Below are 23,495 nucleotides of genomic sequence, written 5' to 3' on the forward strand. Positions count from 1 at the left end.
ACTTTTTCTCTTTTTGAAAGAGAGAATTTTACTCTTTATATCTTGGCCATAAATTCCAGCTCAGGTAATTGCTTTCTGTCTACAAAATCCCCCCTGCAGTTGCAATTAGATGTAGTATCCTTCTTCAATCTCTATCTTAAACTATGTTAGTGTGCACTGTTAAACAGCTGCTGAGTCCTACACCCCAGGTGGCTATATTTTGGGATATGGGAGTGACCCTTCTATATCACTCATCTACCTCACCGGATAGGCATAATTAATTAATAGCTAGAAAGCACTTTTCGATCCTCAAATGCAACACATACCAGTACTGTTTTCTGGTATGATAAAAGTCGGTGACTGGGCAACAAAATGACAGATGAAATTCAATGTTGCTAAATGAAAATTACAGCATATTGGAACATATAATCCTAACTATACATACAAAATGATGGAGTCTCAATTAGCTGTTACCATTCGAGAAAGAGATCTTGGAGTTATTGTGGATAATTCTCTGAAAACATCTGCTCAGTGTGCAGTGGCAGTCAAAAAGGTTAAAAGAATGCTGGGAACCAAAGGAAAGGATAGCTAATAAGACAGTGAATATCATAATGCCACTGTATAAATTCATGGTCTGCCCATGTCTTGAATATGGAGTGCAGTTGTGGTTGCCCCATCTAAAAAAAGATATATTATAAATGGATAAGGTGCAGAAAAGGGAAACAAAAATGATCAAAGGCATGGAATAGCGTCCATATGAGGAGAGATTAAAAAGACTGGGACTGTTCAGCTTGGAAAAGAGATGACTAAGGAGGGCTTATACTAGAGGTCTATACAATCATGAATGGTGTGGAGAAAGTGAATAAGGAAATCTTATTTACCCCTTCACATAACACAAGAACCAGAGGTCACCCAATGAAATTAATAGGCAGCAGGTTTAAAACAAACAAAAGGAAGTACTTCTTCACACAGTGTATAGTCAACCAGTGGAACATCTTGGCAGAAGATGTTGTGAAGGCCAAAACTATAACAGGGTTAAAAAAGAATTAGAAGTTCAGAGGAGATAGGTCAATCAATGACTATAGCCAACTTGCTCTGGGTGTCCCTAAGCCTCTAAGTGCCAGGTGCTGGGACCAGATGACAAGGGATGGATCACTTGACAATTGCCTTGTTCTGTTCACAACCTTTGAAGCATCTGGCATTGCCCACTGTTGGAAAATGGGATACTGGGCTAGATGGACCATGAGTCTGACACAGTATGGCTATTCTTCTGTTCTTATGACACTATTCAAGAATTTGTATGTGGAATATAACTGACTAAACTTTAAAAAAAAATGAAGCATGAGGGCATAATGTCTGTTTCCAGGTTTAATTTTGAAATACATGATAATATTGCTTAGAGAAAAAAGAGCCCTAGAAATTTTGCAAAATCCAGACCACCCCTCATTCTATAAATCTCTAATATTGATGACTAAATTATCTGGAAATTAAACTTTTAAGAATCCTTATTGCCAGGTATGTAGGTGTAAGTAAAAACAATGGTGTTGGATCTAGGAGGAATTGGTTTCATTCTCTTTCCAATAAAAATAGGTATGTAGAGAAAATTTGGAGGAACTGAGATAACACAGATGCTCTTCTAAACATGAAAAACTTGATTGGATTGACATGGGGCTAATCAATGTAAATGCAAAATCCATTAAGGAGAAGAGTATGCTTAGGGAGAAAAGACAAAAGATGGAATGGAAAGCATAAACTGACAAGATGGCAGTTGTGTGCTGGAATCTGTAACTTGGAAAGCATTTTCCAAGATATCAAAAATGGTAATAGCTATATACTTGCTTCAAAATCTTCGCACTCCAGAACAACAAGAATTGCTTAGTAAGCCTGCACACTGGCCATATGTTTCAACGAAATGTGTGAACACCTATATGATCATCGTACTTCAGTCTAGTGGATTTTTGGTTTTGTGTGTGTATTTAGGGCTATGCATGCATCTTTCCCCAGTTAGTGGTCCTGAATTTCTTTAGAACACTTTCAGCCATGATCCAGGTAAAAATGTAATAGTTTTCTTCTTTAGGGCCTGATTGTACTCCCACTCCTGTCAATGTCATTATCGTCTACAGAAACAGGTTTAAACCCTCTACAAATCCTTGATTAAATCATGTAACTTAACAATGATGCACTACTAAAATTGCTTCCGGACCCACTAATGGGATTTGGCCAAATACATTAATTTCTCTTTATTTTTTAGGATGATAGGTAAAATTCAGATGGTGTAAATAGGTGCAAGTTTACTGAGAACAATAGAATTGCACAAGGTTTGAATTTGTCCCACAGTCTCCTGGCAGAATGTAGGACCAGTTACAGAATATGTGTGCTTAGCTCTGTGATAGGAGAAGCAGGGAAAAACAAAACATAATATTATGGATGTAATTCCCTTAGTATCTATAAAGTATACCTCTTGAGAGTGATGTGAGTGTGAACATTTCTAATAGGATACTCGTGTGAATCTCACATAAAAAATCCTGGTTAAGGTAAAGTTACTGCTGCAGGCACAGATCAGTGCCTTGAGTGTTGATTTCCTTTCAAGAACATTACAGTTTTTTTAAAAAATTACAAGCTGGGAAATTCAGAGTTAAGGCTAATTTTACATTAATACCAAATATTAGACAGGATATAAATTTTCACAGGTAAGGTGCCCAAATGACCTTATCCCAGAAAGATTCTCAAAACCTTATTCCCTCTCTACAATCAAACAGATAAAACCAATACAATTAATTTGCAGTGCTCCAACTCCCTTTCTTATGTTACGATTGCCAAAAATTAGAAAAAAATATTTTCATTGTAACTATGACTTTTGTGTGTCTTGATTTACTAACTATTAGTCAGAATAACTATGACTGTTTGGGTTTTGTCATCATTATGGTGAGTCTGAATAACTTCATTTTTGGTGGAAATAATCTCTCTTTTGACAAGCTGCTTCTAGTGTTCAGATATCATTTTGGGGGTCAACAGGCTAGATTCACAAATAAACCAAATATCAGAGGGGTAGCCGTATTAGTCTGGATCTGTAAAAAGCAACAAAGAGTCATGTGGCACCTTATAGACTAACATGTATTGGAGCATAAACTTTCGTGGGTGAATACCAGCTTCGTCAGATGCATGTGTCTGACGAAGTGGGTATTCACCCATGAAAGCTTAGGCTCCAATACATCCATTAGTCTGTAAGGTGCCACAGGGCGCTTTGTTACAAATAAACCAAAGTGTCTAGAAAACCAATGAGAAGTGAAGCTGGATCTCCCATAGCCATTGGGCTAAAAGTTATGAGAGAGCTTCTTCTTCTTGGCCTATTTGTGCAAACAAACCTTTCAGGACCTGATCTGGTAGACAAGGTTGGAGCACACTTACCAGTTGAGGGGAGTTATGCAGAGGAAAGCCTAACTTCAACCACTTCATGAATCGCTCTGGGGCTTAGGCATCCCTTCCCTGATGTGCGACAGTAGTGTGCATGCTCATAGGTAGAAACATAGATGCCGAGGGAACTTTCACAGTAAAAATGTAGTGCCAAGCAAGTTTAGATGTCTACAGGAATTGGGGGGCAGTTGAGCCAGTGTTTTGTGAATCCCAGTGGGACCTTATTCTCTGATTCAGGCACCTAAAGCGGAAATTAGACACCTAAGTACTTTTGCGCATCTAGTTTCAGCTCGCCAAGGTAAAGGATAAGGCCTAGATTCTGCACTCACCATTGCAATACCTAAGTGATTTAATAACCTACAATTTCTTAGGTATATAGGTCATAAATGACCTTAGCAACAGTTGAACAAAATAATTATGAGCATAACATTAATTCATTAATTAACTATTAAAATATGTTTCAGTTTTATAGATCTATAGAAAGCTATGCAGACTAACACTTTGGGCTTGTCTACACTGCCATTTTACAGCGCTGCAACTTTCTTGCTCAGGGGTGTGAAAAAAACACCCCCTTGAGCGCTGCAAGTTTCAGCGCTGTAAAGTGTCCTGCGAGGAGGAGGAGTAGGCCCGTGGGATCAACTCTTTCTGAACTTTTGGTTCCTTAGAGGCTGGGTCAGGTGCGTAAGTCTACCCCATGACTGGGGGTGGTTCCAGTACCACTGGTGGTGCTGGCTCGGATGCTGTGCCTGGGTGTGAAGGCCCAGAATCCTTGTCCTGTGGGCTGTCCTCTAGAGCCCTGGGGGTGTGGCATGACACTGAAGTTGCTGAGGAGAGAGCATGGAGTGTGGATGCCACCGATGTGGCCCTGGAGCCCTGTTCCTGAGCCTGATGATAGGCCCAAGGAGACCAAAAGTGCCACTGTACTGAGCCAAGCCACTGGGGTGGCCAGGATACCTTCGGTGCTGACGAGTCCACAACTCTGCGGTGCCGAGACTGTGAGCAGTACTGGCTGCATCAGGAGACAGATGACTCAGCCTCCAACTTGGAAGAGTACTTAGAGCCCAACCATGGCGGGGTGGAGCCCGACGGATCCACGGAGCCATACCAGGCAATAGAGGGTGGTGCTGTAACATCGTGGGCTTGCCCCGATGGTGAACAGGGGCCAGTGCCACCATCGGTGCCGCAAAGAGTGCCAGAGTTGGTGCCACGTGCAGCACCACCATGGATGCTGTAGACAGTGCAGTCGTCTGTGCCGCTGACGGTGCTTGAACTTGGGCCGACATCTGGAGCACTACTGGTGTTCTCATCTGCGGGGCCAGGGACTGGGCCATCATGGTAATAAGGTCCTGCGGTGCCTTAAAGGTATCCGGTGTGGAGGGGAGATCGAGGTCTTCCTCCAATTCCTCCCAAGTCAGGGGGCCCACCAGCACCAGACTCGACGGACCTCCAGTTGGGGCTGGAGTCAGCAATGCCAGGTCTTGAGTGCCAGTCCATGGGTGTCCTGACATGGAACGCACCCCGCTGGAATCCCCTCATGGTTTCTTTATGGGGAAATGACCCCTGTCTAACGTCTTCTTATGCGGCACTGAGGACTGTGTTTGGTGCTGCTCCTGCACCGAGGTGGGGTGCTGCGCACTGATGATGCCAATGCAGTTTCTGGTACCGGCTGAGGTTGGAGGGCTGACTCCATTAGGAGGAGCTTCAAACAATAGTCCCACTCTCTCTTAGTCCTGGGTCTAAAGCTCCTGCAAATTGAGCACTTGTCTGTCTGATGACCTTCTCCTAGGCACTTAAGACAAGCAGCATGCGAATCACCTCTGGGCATAGGTTTTGTACACCGCTCGCATGCCTTAAATCTGTATGACCGAGGCATGCCCTAGTGCCTGGGGAAAACTAAGGGGGACCCCCCAAAGTAAGCTTAACTAACTATAAAACTACAGCCTACTGTAACTACAACTCTATGAAGCTATTTACAACTAAGAAAAGGGGAACCAGTAGGTAGGGACTTGTGAATGCAAGAGACTGAGCTGTTCCAATGACCATCACTGGTGGTAAGAAGGAACTGAGCAGGTGGCGGGTCAGCAGGGACCTATATACACCACCATGAAGGCACCTCTCCAGAGGGCTCCACAGCCAACCCGACAGGTACTGATAGGGGAAAAACTTTCCGATGATCATGCCCGCAGTACGTGCACACACCTATTGGACTGCACATGAGCAATCACTTGAAGAACCTAAACACCTAACTCAGTGTTTCTGAATTCCATTGGGTGACTAAGGCTCAGATCCTTAAAGTTATTTATGTGCTTAACTCCCATAAACTTCAGTGAAAGTTAGATGTTGTACTAATCTTTACCACACCCAACTTTTAGGCATGTAGGCTGAGATCCTCAAACTTCCTATGTCCCTTTGTGGATCTGCGTCATGATTGCTATCCTCATGAGGATAAGATTAAAGAAGCAACAAACTTATTTTCTCTTCTAATTTATATCAGTAAAGGAGTTGGAGGAATTTGTTAACTGAACTGCTCTTTCATGAGTTTCATAAAGACTTTCTGTGCCGGACGATGGGGAATAGGGTGTGGGAAATAAGGTCTATCAAGTGGAAAACTCACCATAATATTGTAAAGGAAAATGGTGATTATTCATCTTTAAGTTTGAATGGCAACATAAACTTTCCAATCTTCCCTCTCACCATTTATTTTATCATTAGAAGCTCTGGATAGAATTATAGTCTTGTAATTCCCACTAGCCCGTGTATTACGTGTCTTTGAATGGTTCGTAAATAATCTTCCTACAAAATGCAGGAGCACACAGGTATTTAAATGCTAAACAAAAGCTATATAAAGTACTATTTATCTATCCTATCAAACCGACCATACAAATTTTGCTTCTATTTAGCTTTAGTTCCTGGGTAACAAAATTAGAGTATAGAGAGTACAGGAAGCTTTAACTCCTAAATCTCTCTTATTTTTTAATATAAATTTACCTGGAAAAATCTTCCAGGACCGGACTTCATTCAGCACAAGTTTTTTTTCATAGTATTAATCTGTAGAATTAAAACTAGATTTTTTGTTTTACTTCTATAACAACTTTGTATCTTTCCCTTTGTGGAATGAAAGACAACTCTGTATTCTGGAGAAAAAAAATCCAGTCTGATGACTTTGAGGTTGATTGAGGTTTATGTTAGGTACCACTTTTGAACTACTGTCAATAAAAACTGTGGGCCTGATTCACCAGTCAATTGAATTTAAACCATTATAAATCAACAGCATTATACCAGCCTAAAACTGATCTAATGTAATGGGCAATCAGAAATTTTTTGTAATAAAGTATTGATAAGACTATCTTTAGTTGATTTATTGAAGACTTATTCAAAAATTAAAAGTTTGTTAATGTCTTGTGATAAATCTATAATAATGTACATGAAAAGTTGTTCCAACACTAAAATGGAAAAAACACTCAAGTATAAAATACTTTATTTAATTAGTTTTTCTACAAAATCAGTTCTCGCTATTTTACTGATTATTTTTAAATGGACATACTGAATTTTGATATTTTAGAATTTGCTTGTCAAGCATGTCAAGTACATGACCACTCACATTGGATGTAATTTCTTAACTTTTTTTAACAAACCAGCCTAAACAATTTATTAAAAGTACTTATAAGTATAAAAGTCAAGAATGAAATGTTGTAGAATAATTGTGAAGACTTCACATCTTACATGAGGGTAGTTAGAAGACAAATGTGCATTAAAAATATGATCTTGTCTTTTCACTTTGGATATTTTCTCAAAATTATTCAAAGTGATCATAGTTCTTTCTACTTTTACAATCCTCTCTGTTCCTCTGCTTCAATTAAAATATAACGTTTTACTTTTCTATTCTTTTTTTGCTAAACTCACCTACCTCCAATTCTGAAAACACTCTTGCCAACATTTCATATCCAATGTATGAGTCTTCAACAAGGTTCTTGGAAAAAGTCTTTAACTCAATTTTAAATTTGATATTTTTTGATATTTTAAACGTTCTTACTGTTCTTAATATTTATTAACCAGCATCTGGGTTTAGACTATTATGAACATGTGTTGACCAAAGGCCCAGTCCCTCTCTCAGTGAAATCAATGCAATTTTTGTCATTTGTTTTCAGTGGGTACAGAATCAGGCCCTGAATAAATCCAAGATACTGTATATTAGGACACAATAAAATGGAAAATGTCTAAATGTTATATATGTATGTGTTCTACAGTGCTGTTTAAGTAGTAGTATTAAAAAATATACCAGGATTCTTAGCTGGTATAAATTGGCCATTGGAGAATCTGCCCCTCCCCCAAAAATTAAGTCTACCAAACCAATTCTAACATTATTTACGAATCTTATGCTTGTTAAATGCTTCACACTGATAGCCCTGGAGACTGTAATCCTCTGTTAATTTTGTGTGTGTAAAATGTCAAGGTAGATGTCATTTGTTAATGTCATTTGCAATACAAGCTTCTTCTTAATTCTCTAAAAATGTGCCTCTGAAACCTGACTTAGGGAGACCACCTCTGGGAATTAAAGGACAGCTTAGTGTCTTTGAACTAAACTCAGGCTTTGGCTTGCCTTCTAGCTATTACCCCAATCCTGCAAAGATATACGTACATACTCAACTTCACACATTCTGAGTAGCCCTATTTACTCGATGGGACTACTCAGAGTGTGCAAAGTTAAGCATGTGCATAAATCTTTGCAGGATTAGGACCAAGTTTGTCTCTTTAGGTTTCCATACAGTACTGATTACCATGTTATCCGAGCACTTGTGACAAGGACCCCAGCAACTGTGAAGTCTGGTAGCAATGGTGGTTTGAATGCCTGTCCTCTAAGCAACTGAGCCATTGCACGTACACCACTGCAAAGCATAGCTTTCTGATAATAATGAACTATGGCCTGGGTTGGATTTGAATAGGAGAACTAGATCAGAAAGGATTCATAACTCCCGCTAATCTCCTGAGTAATCCAGCTCTTTAAGAAGGCAGGGGAAGATAAATTTTCATCCATCACAAACCTTCAAAACCATTCAAAATCACTGCAAACTTCAGTACCAGACTCTGTAGCTACCTCAACAACAGTACTATTAAAATAGTATATTTTCTTAATTAAGGATTACTCTTAATGCAAATGAAAGACTGTCCACCATCGTGTCCCAATTAAGAACATTCTACTATATTGTGTTCTAAATAATTTCGTGATGAAAAAGAATATTAACATCAGAAAGAGAGAGAGAGAGTAATTCTGAAGGGCATATTTTACTGAACATGGTTTGTATTCTACTAGGGCCCAATACTAACATAAGTGTCTTGTGTGGATGGATGGGAGACTTGAGGCCTGAGAAAATAAATTCTGTTTTTGCCTCTGAGTTTTGCATTAAAAGTGCTGGGTTCTCTTTGTGAATTTGCAGAAAAAATTGCTGTCACTTTGCCATGGTATGACCTATGCATCTTTTTCTTTTACAGGCATATCTATTCTTTAAACTCTCCTTAATATAAGTTTTTATGAAGTGCTGTACTGATTGTGACAAAAGCATATGCTGATAACTCTAAAGACCTGATTCAAATCCCATTGAAGTCCATGGAAAGACTCCTCTGGATTTCAGTTGGCTTTAGATCAGACCCTACACAAGGACAATGTAAGCCAAAAAGAGATGAATGTATACTACTGATTGCTGAAATGCACATAATTTTTGCTAAGTAACATGAAGATAAACTCTATTCAATTTTGCTAACAGATTTTTTTAAAAATATATTATTTAGATTTACAACTATTAAACCATCTCAGATTCTCAGACAATATTGGGTTTATCACTGAAAATACTATCAAACTACAGAAAATGCTGTGAGAACTCAACACAAAAAGCAGCCAAGTTGGACTGAAAATTAACCATTCCAAAATGAAATTTATGTGGTCTGATTCCTTGCCAAAAGCCAAAAGAACAAATAGAAGAAATTGAGCAATATATCTATTTGGGCCAAGAAATTAACATGCGCCATGATCAGGAAGGTGAACTCTTGCAAAGAAAGAAAGTAGGCTGGTGCACATTCAATTCTATCAAGGATGTCCTCTGAGGAAAAATTGACAAGGCAACACGCGCCCGTCTCCAACTCAACAGTACTGCCAGAAATGTTGTATGGCAGCGAAACATGGGCACTGACTAAGACAGAGGAACAACAACTGTCTGTCATGGAGAGGGCAATGGAAAGAAATTCTGGTAATTTCAATCCGTGATTGAGTCCCCAGTGAAGTGATCAGACAGCAGAGTGGAGTGCAGGACATCATTTTTGAGAGTAGGCATAGTAAAATGTGATGGGCTGGGCATATAGCAAGGCTGACTGACAATCGATGGACTGCAGCTGTCACTGAGTGGTACCCACAGGAACTGAAATGACCACTTGGCCAATCTCCAAAGAGATGGGAAGATTTTTATCATGAAAAGACATGGCCGCACATAGAGAAGGAAGGCCAGGACATGAGAAGAATGGAAGATGTGTTGTGATAGGCGCAATCTATACGAGGGTTGAAAGACTGATCGATCAAGGTGTTTCAAGGTGAAGGTGACAATTAATTCTAGTTCTAGAGTGTCACTGTCTTTTCTCTGAATTTTTACTACTTTCTACTTTGACTGTTTAGTTCCTGAATTTGAACTTTTATTTGTCTCGTCTAGTTTTAATTCTAAAACAATATACTATGAAGAATTAAACTTAATAATTTTAATTATATTTGCAACACAATTAATCAGACATTTGGGAACAGGAGAGTCTCATTCTTTTTGTGGAAAAGCTATAAATTTAATTATATGTTCCTTTTTACATTTTTATCATCATAATTATTTATAAATAATAAAAATGTATGTTGTACCCCATTTCCTATATTCCTCCTAACACTACATAAACATTTTCTTATTGCAAAAAATAATCTGGAAGATTTCCAAATCAGTATGACTTTTTCTTTTTTCATACATACAAAATGAAACAGGCTAACAGAGGGTTAAAAGCATGAAGGCAATTGTCACAGGATAAAGCCACTGCAGGTGGGCAGCTTAACTGGGTGTTAATTGGGTAGCAGGTGGACATAAATAGATGTCACAGAGTGTGTGTGAGGTTACTGTGGATGAAGAAACAGCATGAATACAGAGTTCAGGCCAACATAAAATCAAAACAAGTTAGACTTTTCTGCAGTATTCTTTAGAATTTGTCATGAACAAGTCTGTTGAATATTATTTAACTCCTTTAATTCTTCCAGAATTTAAATGAGCAACATATCTCATTATTTTTATAAAGTGAAAAAAGCAAGTCAAACAACTTTCCTTTAAATTAAAACGACAAGATTATGGCTCCATTTTTTTTCTGTGCCATTGTTCCAACACAAAAATACTACTGGAGTGTGTGTGTGTGTGTGTGTGGGGGGGGGGGGAACTATACACAACAAATCACCAAGGTCTGATTGAGTTCACTGCTTGAATATAAGAAGCACAGTCTGAAGGTACATCTACACTAGCAACTGCACATGTGTCCATGTGTGCAGTTGTGCCATAATCCCCTTACTGTCCATATGTAAACCTGCAGAAGCATGTGTCAGAAGGTGAGTAGAGAGCAAGTAAGCAAGCATGCCTGAGGGAAGTGGATAAGTACATGCTTCAGGCTGTAACATGGCCCCATACTCATACCAGTGGGCAGTGTGGATTGTGGTAAAGGGTCTCGAGTATGAATTTCTCCACTCCTATTCCCGCAATGCAATGAACTCTTTTTTTTTCTGCCTGACCCTTACCCAATCTATAAAAGCTCTTGTCTCCCCATTTTCCCTGATAATAGTGAGCTACTCTGACCACACCAGAACATCTTTCCACTGCAATCTTTACAGACCAGTCCAGGTGAACATGGATTCTGCTCCAAGAGCAGCTGCCTGGCTTGCTAATACACCAGAGTGCTTGCTGATCAATGTGTGGCAGGAGTATGCCGTCCTCCACAACTTCACCAAGAACAGCAGAGACATTCTCCTGTACCAGTGGTTTGAACCAGGAGAACAAGGAGCATTGTGGGTTCCTTAGGGCTTGGTAGGATTGAGCTCTTCAGCAGGAAGACACATTGGTGAACTGGTTCATGGAGCTGGAGGCACACCATACAGAACAGGAACATGACTTAATGTTCACCTTTTAAGTGGGGGGGGGAAACCTTCTGAATATGCATTAGATAAAATGGCATCAATGTAACATATTATAAAAGTAACATCCCAGCCTGTGGATGAGAGGAAAGAGAAATGTAGCCCTTGGAAAGTGCCAGAATGATGGACACTGGTGATGAGGAAGATAATGGCTAACATTTCAGGTAGTTCTGCAAGGGATGGTGTGAGTATAGATGTTCAGATGTACATTTTGTATTATCTCTATCTACCTTGCTGGGTTAGAGTGTGACTGTGCTAAACGTATTAATAAATGATTTGTAAATATAGATGAGCTTTTATAGTATGAGTGTTGCAATTGTGCACAATGTGATTCCCAGCTATATAATAATTTGAATAATACTTGGCCTGATCTTGGGACAAGAACCTATCAACCCTCAAAAGTGATAACTGGGAATTCTTAAGTAATCAATTAAAATTAATACATAAGCTATAGATCAGGCTACACTGGGGAATGATATACAATTAGCTAATCTGAATAGCAGGCTGGGTCAGCTAAAGGATTAATTAGCCCTTCAGCTGAAGACTGATAAAAAGGGCACAGGAAGCAAGTGCAAGAGAGAGAGGAGCAGGGCTGGCTGAGCCCAGAGTCAGAGATCTCCAGGAAGGGAGATCTCTTCTCTTCTTAGGTTCTGGGAGAAGGGCTGAGGATACAATTAAACTATATTGCTACATAAAGCTGTAAAGATGCTGGTGGAGGAAACATAGATAAGCAATAAGATGTGGATATCCCACCAGTGGAGTCTGAGCAGGTTTCTGTGGTGCAAGAAAGCAGGAGTGGACTGCACCTTGCTACAGATGTGTAAGAAAGTTCTTCCCAAATTCCATCCCATGCCTAAACGTTTGTCCCATGACAAGGAGCAGAATCACATCATCATCCCATTGCTCCTTGACTTCCATCCAATTTGGCAGGAGGGTGAGGTAAGCAGAAACTGCCATCGGCAAATGAGTGAAGACGGGAGCACTACCAACAACACACAGCAAAGCTGTTCCTAGATTGTCTCTCTGGGATGCAAAGAACCCTGGAATGCCACTGCTGAAAAGGTAGCACTAATGTTGCATAACAAAAGTGTAAATGCAAGCATATGCATGTACGCAGCATTATATCATGTCCAGCACAGCATATGTGCACACTTGGCACAGGTATAGGGAATGTGCATGAGCATATACACAGTCAAGTAACTGAATATTCATGCCAGTGTAGATATAGTCTTAGATGTACCTAATATTTACAATTCTTAGAAAAACAGGAAACAGTACATTGAGAAACTGTATGTTGCAGTGGTTATGGAATTCAGGCCAACAATCAGGAGACCTGGATTCTTGTCCTGGTTCTGCCACTGATCTGCTTTGCGATCCGTGGCGAGTGGCTGCACTTCTCTCTGCTTCTGTTTTCCCTCACACCCAAGACAGGTCTGTCTTGTTTATTTAGACTGTAAATTCTTCAGGCCAGTAAATCTCTCTTACCCCGTGAGTATACAACAGGGCCCTTATCAGAGATACTACTCTAACACAATTAATCTGCAATAATATTTTTTTGTTTTCACTATGAAATGATGAGCACCTTTTTGTGCTCAAGTAATACATAACAAATATAGTCAATTAAGGTTAGTAATAGGCCAAAGCCAGCTCTCACTGTAGCCAAAGAGAACAGGATTTGGGTCTAAGTGCCTACTCAAGAAAATGGCATCTCCATCTAGTATCAATATTATTTTTATAGTGGTGCTTGCTATTCATCTGCACCCAGGGGAAAGTATCCAGAACCCAATTTCAGGGAAGATTTCTTCTTTTAATTTAAACATTATAGTATAGTTTTGCAAAGAATCTGAATGATGTTACCATACAGCTACAAGTTTTGAAATATTAAAAGCAACTTACTTCAAAAAATAAATCTTACATTATATAACTGGCAATCCTTATGAAAAGACAAAAGGCACTACACTTAAACTAGAGTAATGGGGTAGGTCATTACCATATAGGGTAGTAATGCTGCAGCGCAGTGCACCATGATTCCAAAATATGTAGTATTTTTATAAGGGAAGATGCATGTGAACCAAAGTATTCTATTGCACTGCCTGCTACTGTTTCTCTTCCTCTGTTCTTTGTCTGCCTGTTGTTTATATGTTGTGACATTTTTGGAACAGGCAGCTTAACTTCATACTTGCCACTGAGGACCTGACTCTGTAAACTGGATGCTATATGGTAGTGGGATTACTTGTGTGAATAAATGCTACTTGGTGTGAGAAAAAGTTGCAGAATCAGGCCCCTAGTGTCTGGCATACAGTAGGAATAATAATGTTAATGGTTAAATAAAAGTGCAAGTGAACACTTGACATACATATTTAAGCAAGGATTACTGTTTTGACAAATTTTTACTATGTACCTCCCAAATTAATCCACTTTAATGTATATGGATCATTTTACAGTGGGTTAAAACTATCTTGTTTTAGTTAACAATGACATCCTGTGCGGTGTTTGTTCCTGTGTACCTCTTTCTGTAAGAAATAATGAACTCTCCCTATATCAACACATATTGCTAAGTGTGTGTGTGTGTGTGTGTGTGTGTGTGAAATAGGGTCTTCCTAGTGAAGCAGAAGGTTGCACTAAGATTATGGGTATATTTAAACCATTACAGTGGCACAGCTGCAGCTTCACCACTGTTGTGTTTCAGTGTAGACACTCACTACAATGATGGGAGGGGGTCTCCCATAGGTGTAGGTAATCCACCTGTCTGAGAGGCAATATCTAGGTTGACAGAAAAATTCAGGTCAAATAAACTATGTTGTTCCGAGGTGTGAATGTTTCACATCCCTGATAGACATAGCTGAGTTGACTTACTTTTTTAGTGTAGACCTGGCCTACTCATTGCTACTTTCTAGTCCTATCATCTATGTTTTTATGGTTTGTCCTCAGATGTGACCTATCTTTCTTCCTTCTTTCCTCATAAAATCCCATTTGAGGCAGCTAAATACATTAAACTCTTTCCCAATAGAACTTTCCCATGTAATTAATTGCTGTAGTTGCCACAGGGATATACTGTGGACACAAACTGGATGCAAAGGTCTCCACTAAACCATCTCTCTTACAATATGGTCTATACTGTGAAAAAGTTTGAAATCCCCTGGAGTGGTCGATGTTGCATAAAGGCATTATTAATGATTATTTATTATTATTATTATTATCTCTAAGAGGGAATGACATATAAAGGAGGGACATTCAGGTACTACTTTACTAGCCATACATCAAATGTTTCCATTAAGCTTTTAAAGATATATAGAGCTGCTCCAACTACCTGTACATATCCAGTAGCTTAATGCATCTCATCTATGTCTCCTTAACCAGAGTTTGTCAAATCAAGTCCCCTTTGGGGTAAGCATAGCTGTCTTTCTGGAAGCAGCATATTCTAGAGAACAGGGTATTAGATTGGGACTCAGGTGACATGGATTCAGATCCCAGCTCTGCAACTGATCTGCTGTGTGACCTTTGGCCAGTCATTTCATTTCTGTGCATCACTGTTCCTGTCACTCCCTTTGTTTGTTTTGTCTATTTAGACCATAAACATTCTAGGGCAGGGATTGTCTTGCACTGTGTGTGCATACAGTGTCGAGCACAATGGGGTTCCAACCTCAGTTGTGGGTCTCTAGATCAATCTAGTAGAAATAGTAATAATGATGATGATATTTATAAACAGTAGAAGCCTTTCCATTGACCTAAACGAGAGATGAATCAAGCCCATGAGCAGGGATGGGCAAACTGATTTAGAAGCAGGAAGAAAACCCATCTTCCAAACTTTTGCCCATCCCCCAAACTGAGCATTTCTGAAGGCAAGAGAACATTCAGCTATGGATCCCCACTATTACCTCCATCTCTCTCTTACATAATCAGTTCTCAGGATCATGAGGAGAGAGACTCCACAAATCTGCAGCTTTCACAGTCCCTCAGTGCCCTCTGGGTTGTAAGGTATAGTGTGCTTTTGAATTTTAGAGAGCCTTAAGATTTGTGGAAAACAAAATTCACCTCACACTGGTGCTGTGCTAGCACACTCACTGGATCAGCTGTGAGGAGGAAGCTTAATGAAAAGAAGGAGAGTTAATATTGCAGCAGCATCCAGTTGGATGCTGCAATTTGCAGGTGCAGTTTCTAGAAATCATTTACTGTGTGTATTCTACTGTGCCAGCCGAGGGAGGTGGTAGATGATCCTTCAGCCTTAGAGACTGTATTTCCTGAGTCTGAGTGCTTTATTTCTCCACCTTAGTGTTGCAAGAAAGCTACTTTGTTATATAGAATACTGCTTAGTTAAGGATTGTTTTTAATATGTGTAAAATATGGATATATTCTGTGAATATTCCCAGTTACTTTATGAAGGGCTAATCATATGGCTACTGTATAGAACTGTATATATTTTTAATTGCTAGTATGGTTAGCGTATCATATAGAGTTGTAAGATTCAATGATGTAGCTGGTAGCAAGTAGCTGGTTCGATAAAATCAACTGCATGGATTTTTCTGCATTGACTCATTCACAAAATGAAAAAAAAAATTACTTGAATCAGGGATTCTATAAACCCAGCAGTTTCTCTGACCAAACTGGTGAAACTAATTTATTCCCCAGCAAAAGCCAGCTCATCCAATCTGATATAGTTTTAGAAGGCATATTTTATTATTATTGTTTATGGACAGAACTTGACAAACAACATGCATCAGATTAGGTCATCATAATGCAGAAGTACTATTCTTTGCAGTGATTTGAATGGCAAAGAGTGAATAAAGGCAAATGCATTTAGTAATCCAGGGACAGAATCCAATATTAAGCAGTAATTGAAAAAGATGCGTTGCTTGGAAACTGCTGAGAATACTGCTTTGTTTCAGTTGAGAGAAATTTAAAGTAGCCATTAAAAAAGTAAAACCTCTTTCCTCCTAAATGCAACTGATGATAGTTTTAAGAAGCAGTGACAGAGAACTTTGAATACTGTACTTCAGCCCCACAAATAGTTCAATAAGACACCTTACAAATGTTAAAAGACTTATCCTTAGGTTAGCTAGATAGTATTAGACAATTCAGATGGAGTTATTAGGTAGTGGGTGCATGAACTTGGACTCAGATTAATGGTAATGAAATAGTCCTACTAAGAATAATGGCCCTTTCAGAAAAGAGTGCATGTAATCAGCGGTGTCATGCACCATTGAGTTTTTGTGCAAGGGGCTTGCTGTTTAATAGCTGTTTGGTGGCATTTAGGATTGGATGCAGTTATTAAACAACGTAAAAAGCTAATTTGTTTCTTGGCAGGGGGAGTTAGCCCTTTTACTTTCGCCCATACTCACACACGATGACCCTGCAGTTAGATAAACAAAGAGATAGTAAATGTTACATATGTAGCATGTGCAAAAGGCAGACGGGTTTAGTATTTGTTCTGTGTAAACAAATTCAACACCACTCTGAACATATGCTTATCTAGACAAGTATCCAAAGATTAATAATTTTATCAAAGGCATGAAATAATAATAAAAGCAGTGCCAAAAGCATGTTCAAAGATTTAACTGAAAAAATAAAAGGTATATCAAAGCATTTAGAAAAAGTAATCCACATAGAGTAACTATGAAGAACCAAGCCAGAATCAGAGCAGAATATTGTCTGTAAAGAAGGTTTTTTCATGTGTATATAAAGAGTAAGCACCATAGCATATATAATAATAATACAATATCTTATATTTATATAGCATTTAGGAACCTGCAAGAAATCCTACTGAAATCAACCAGATGTAAAAATTGCTTTGTTAATGGGTGCATTACAAGACTTAATTCAGTTTTAATTTAGCTTTGCAAACCTGCAAAATAGTCTGACATTAAAACTGTGTCAACATAAAAATCAACCACAATTTTTCTCCACAGTGGAAAATACATTTCTTTCTACTATATTCTTTAGAAAATAGAAAGACCTTAGCACACGAAAACACTGTATTAACTCCCAGGAGGCTCCCACAGAATTTGTGAAGTAATATGATTTTTATCTTTCTGTGAGAGCTGTTTTTATTGTTTCATTATTTATTCTTGTAGTTTCAAATGTATGCACATCTTTCACTTCCTGTCTTAACGTACTGTGTAATATTGCCATATATTGTTAACCAGCTGGCATGTTTCATTTCCAAGATGCCTGTACTCCTATGTACATTACACTTGTATAAATATAGCCAACATTTTCAGACCTGGGTTGCCTAAAGCTAGGTTCTAGAATATAACTTCAATTATTTTCCACAAATCCTGTGAAAGTCAAGGAGAGCAGTGGGTGCTCAGAACCTTTGAAAATCACACCACTTTTATTAGGGTACCTAAACACATATTCAGAAGGTGACTTAGGCACCTACGGCACCTACAATTTAAAATTTTGGCCACATACACAACAATTTGTTAAAGTGGCAAAGTGCATTTAAAGTGACAACATGCCATTAAATATAGAAACCAATTAGACAAATTCCCAGTGACCAGCACCCAAATATCCTTAACTTTGTCCCTGAATTTGTGCTCTGGAGTTAATCAACTTATCCAACTTCCAATAAAGTCAATGGTAGACTTGAACTTTAATGGGTATTGGGTAAAGCCCTTTTATGGCTTTTTAACATTATAACTTGGGATTCTTAAGTTTGAGTATATATTGTTTTTTCTGTATTCTCATGTTTGATGATTAATTGTGACATAAACAGTTCCTGAACATAACTTTTATGTCAGCTCATAAACATATGTTTATGCTATGTTTGTTAATAGCTTGTTTCCAATCAGGGCTGGGTCCAGCTTTTCTGCCGCCCCAAGCGGAAAAAAAAAAAAAAAAGAAAGTGGCAGGTCAATCTCGCCACTTCTTCGGCGGCAATTCGGCAGCAGCTCAAACAGGATGAGAGGGAATGAGGGGCCCGCCGCCGAATTCCTGCTGAAGACCCGGACATGATGCCCCAATACTGGATGGAGTGCCGCTCCTTTGAACTGGCCGCCCCAAGCACCTGCTTCTTACGCTGGTGCCCGGAGCGGGGCCTGTTTCCAATGCTGTTTCTCTATATGGAATTATTTCCTTCAGAGGAATGCTATCTGGATGTGCTTATAAACTATTGCAATGGGCACTATAAAGAAACTTATGAACCAGAGCTGATAACGAATGAGACTTTCCATCCTGTGGTAAATTCTGGTATTCTGAAAGTTGTTGAATTGAGACAAGAAGCAGACATGCCAAACCTGCGAGAAAAAAACAGAAATTGGGCTTGTTTTTGGCTTAATTGGCTTGTGAGTTGCTTGTTGGCTAGTTTTCGGCTTGTTGCTTATAGTAGTTTGTTGGGGTTTTTTTTTTTTTTGATTGGCTCCCGGCAAGCAGGGGCAAGGAGGGGAGAGAGTCAGGGGTGCATAGTGGGCCCACCACTGTCCTAGACTGCACACCGGGGATCTAGTCACATAGAGTGTTGGGGTTCTTAGGGATTGGCTTGTTTTGGCCTTGTTTTGAAATGGGATTAGCTTGATTTTTGGCTTATTGTGAAAGTTGGGGTGATTATTTACTGCGTGAAAGTTGGCAACTGTGTCGAGAAGTCACAGCATCCCTGCTTTGTGCAGAATGAAAGTTCAAAACTATTCTATTCAGAAATGTCAAACATTTCATTTCAACTTTTTTGATTGAAATGAAACATTTTCATGTTCCCAAACTGAACCTTTCTGTTTCAGTTTATTGAACCAAATAAAAATGTTTTATTTTGAGTTAATATGAAATTAAACTGCATCTGTCTATGCTGCCACAGTGCCTCAAGGGAGCTCCAGTGTAAGTGCCTCATATTCTCATTTTCTTCTATGTGCCAGGCTCCCCAGCCAAACCACATATTCCAGCACTGTAGTATCTGAGCATTTACGAATCCCATATCAATCAAAATACTAATGACTTTAATAACAATCTTAGTGGTATTTCTGTACAGCAGATATATAATCTGCATACCTCCATTGTCATCTATTTGTTATATCAGAACGTGAGATTGTGTTTTCTGCACAAATATTTTGATTTAAGTGTTTTACACTAGGGAGCTGCTAGGGATATGTCAGTCAAGATGGGAACTATCTGCCTTCACTTAAGAAATAATGCAAGAACGATTAGCGCTGACATTCTGGCTTAATTCCCTTTTGAGCCTGCAGAACTGGTATGATGAAGAGGGGCCAAAACAACCCCTTAATATTGAAGAAGCTCACTGGAGAAAAAAATGCTGGCAGGGTTTAAAAGCCGAGGGAACCAGACTGAAAGGACACTCAGACACAGGAACCTGTGGGAATGTCTGAAGAAGCCAAGCCTACTTAGGTCAGTGTAGGTCTGGAGTAATAGAATATGTGTGTAGGCTGCTTGTTGTTTTTTAAAATCCTGCTTTTTTTAATCCTTTATTGCTTTGTTACAATTACCACATAAAAATTCTGAGTTTTAAGAATGCTGCTGGTCAATCTGTCAGTCTCATTGATCCCAGTTTTTGAAAGAAAGGAAGGAATCACATGTGCCTGAAATCCAGTCAGACCCGCAGCATGTTAAGTAGTTGGTATACATGAGATTCTGCAGACAAGATCCAGTCTAGCAGTGGAAGAGTTAGACAGCTAGAGGAAAGAGGCCTATTACCTGAGGATATGCACTCTGAGAGATCAGAAGTGTGAGTGCTCTAACCGTGGCACCGTTTTAGAATGTATTTTCAATAGTAGAGTGAAACCCTAGATTAAAAATACAATTATTATTCATATTGTTGTTCACAAAATTGATGTTTCTTACTCTCTTTGTAAAGTATATTTGTAGAGCTGTACAAATTAAGAATAATAACTACCGATAGTAATAATAGGGTTGCCCCAACAGGAGATTTAGCTCTAAGAACAAAACAATCAGTCAAATAGACTCTAATTATGAATTAGAAAATATTTTCATTTGGCTGGATATGCTGTCTGGCTAGGTTTATGATAGTAAGGAATTTGGAGTAAGATTTACCATTTTCTTGACACACAAAAATCCATAGAATCCAAGAGTTAAGCATAACAGTCTCCCCAACTGTCCCATTTTGACCTACAAGAAAACAAGCCATTTCTAATCCAATCACATATAGTGCAATACTCAGAAGTGAAACTAGGAAGTTAATTAACATGGACAAATAAAAGTACTTGAGATATTTTCAACAAACTTTTACTGCAAAATATCTTCTGATTTATTCAGCAATTCCTTGTGACATTCTTTACTTTCCATTGTGGCAGCACTAGCTAATAAATCCAAACTACTGCAAATATTATAGCAAGCTGAATTTAGTTTTTATTTTGCAGTAATGGAAAGCAATATTTTGAAAACACACATGAAATTTTAAATCATGAATCCATATACAAATAATTATTAGTTCTTCAGGGTTGTACATTGCTCAACTAACATCCAGATAATGCCATTTAAATGGTTCTTAAATGATTGAAATACCGATTAAAAAAATTAAATGTAAAGAAAAGACATTTTCACAATTGGGGACTAAAGGGAAAAAAGTTATTGATTGATCAAAAAAGATAGGGAATTCTTGCAAAAAAACAAACATACAAATTTATTAGTCCATCTACCCTTGTTTTTTCTGTTGCTCCCATCAATGAAATCTAAACCCTGATCAATCACTCTACATGGTATGTAATTAAAGTGTTAAAAGAATTTGCCACTATACCACTAAAAGCCTAATTCAAAACCCACTGAAGTCAATGGAAGTCAAAAGGTGAAAGAATTTGTAATAATTTAGCTTTAAATTCTAGTTTGTACATTCCATTCAGGGACCTGCCAGTGCAAAACTACTTTTCAAGGAGCACGAGAATATATCATCTGATAAAATATAACATTCATTCAATATGCTACTTTAAAAAGCAAATTGGCATCAAATATTGAACAGTGGCTGAGCTCTTCAAGTCACACTCCAATGCTTTGAGCCAATATAAGTGTCCATTCCAATAAAAAAGAAACAACTTAACTGAGCTTAATAAGAACACAGCTAGAGTGCACTTGGAAAGACAGAGTCCCAAATTATTTTTCCTACTGATGACAACACCCCAAACTCTCCAGCAAGGTATGACATGACAAAAGTCAGCCAGTGGAGAACAAGGTGAAAAATACTGGGTTTGAGTCTCCCCTGTGCTTGGATTCCAGAAAAGTGAGGAGGGCCAACAGGGAACCAATTACAACTCTTTTAAACTGCACTGGCCTGTCCTCAGAGTTAGAGCAATTTAATTTATGCTACATTTATAGTCCCCAAGGGAACTTATGCCAGTGGAGGATCAGCATAGCGGTGAAGTGCTCAAACACATGGCCAACACACCTTCTCAATCCCTCATGAATTGGTAGATCCCCAAGGCATGGGAAGAGGCTTATCCAGGAACTGGTTGTGATGGTGTTATACCAGTAGGACGGTCGCAGTTAATTATCTCATGGTGCAATACCTGAACTGTGAAAAGGGGCACAGGAGTTTGCTTGTTACATTAAAGCAAATTCTCATGGATGGATTTATCTTGATGTCCATGACCTGTTTCAGGTGCTTGTTAAAGCTGCTCCCTTTTACAGTTTAATCCTTTACCCAGAGTTCCATATATTCACTTTTATTTTTCAGTTATCCTATTGGGGTTAGACTCTGCCACCCTCACCCATTGACCAATACATTATCCAGTAAGTAGCCACACTGAAATAAATTATTTTAATCGTACTATTTGCAGAGTAAGGGACTGCTCAGCATGGGTAAGGATGGCTGAATCTGTGCCTTCCTGATCTACTAAACTAACTGATTTAGAATGAAGGTGAAAAAGTAATGATGAACTATGGGCATATGTGAGTGCTGGAATGCTTTTTAATGAGTCAGAATAGGTAAAGCACCTAAAAAGTCATTTTAATATGATGGTTTTATTTTCAGTTCTTTTTTAATCAAAAGACGTCCTTTATATCTATCTTCCACTCTAGTGATGGCATATAGTGTTTTGTTAATGTTCTTTTCCAAATGAATCTTACCACACAGCTATTGCCCTTTTACTCAATGAAACAGCATGGAATATAGATTAATGCAAGTCACCATGGAATTTAAGGTCTAAACAAAAGAGAACTTTTTAAAAAAAAGAGAAAATGTTAACCCATTTTGAATTTTTCATACCCAAGGGATGAGAACAAGCTTAGTGCTCCATTTTAAGTGAATCCAGTCATATGACAAATGCCCTTTTGCTGTTATGAAACATTTTTGAATTGTAGATTGAAACAATGTACTTGGGGATTTCACAACAGACTAGTAAGTATAAAAGAATGAGGATATAAGCTTTGTTCAGCCAAGAATCCAAGCTGACAGCAGACGTTTTGCATAATGGACATTTTAAAACAATTAAGTAGGTCAGACAGAGAAAATTAAGTGTTATCACTTTTTATTGTGTGAGTACACTTTCTGTTCTCTATCTCCTACACTCAAAAAGACACCTGTGAACCTGGCAGCTGCTGGAAGAGCATTTTAACAGGCTCCATTCTGCTGACTAGAACAATCAGCATTCAGTTTTGTCCTCCACTGTCTATCAGGCTCCTCTACTAGTGAGGGTTCCAAGGTAAAGGCCAAACACTGTATTTGTTGCACAATACACTTTGAGTCCCCTCATTTGTGAAAACTAACAAACCAGATATTATGCAAGTGCATGCATCCTAAAGAGTTTGCTCAGTCAGCTGTGAGTCTAAGGTTGCTCTACTTGTTCTGCTACTGAATATGAAAATTTTTACGCGTAGAAGAAAAAGAATGTGTTCAATAAATCTATAAGCAAACAATTCAAAGACACTTGTCATATCTCCTGTGGATTCTATGCACTAGGATAATTTTATTAGTGATGGTCTATGAAATAATACAGACAAGTTCTCCTTTTTGTTTTTT

This window comes from Mauremys mutica, chromosome 1 (assembly GCF_020497125.1).
Source record: "Mauremys mutica isolate MM-2020 ecotype Southern chromosome 1, ASM2049712v1, whole genome shotgun sequence".
Lineage (NCBI taxonomy): Eukaryota > Metazoa > Chordata > Testudines > Geoemydidae > Mauremys > Mauremys mutica.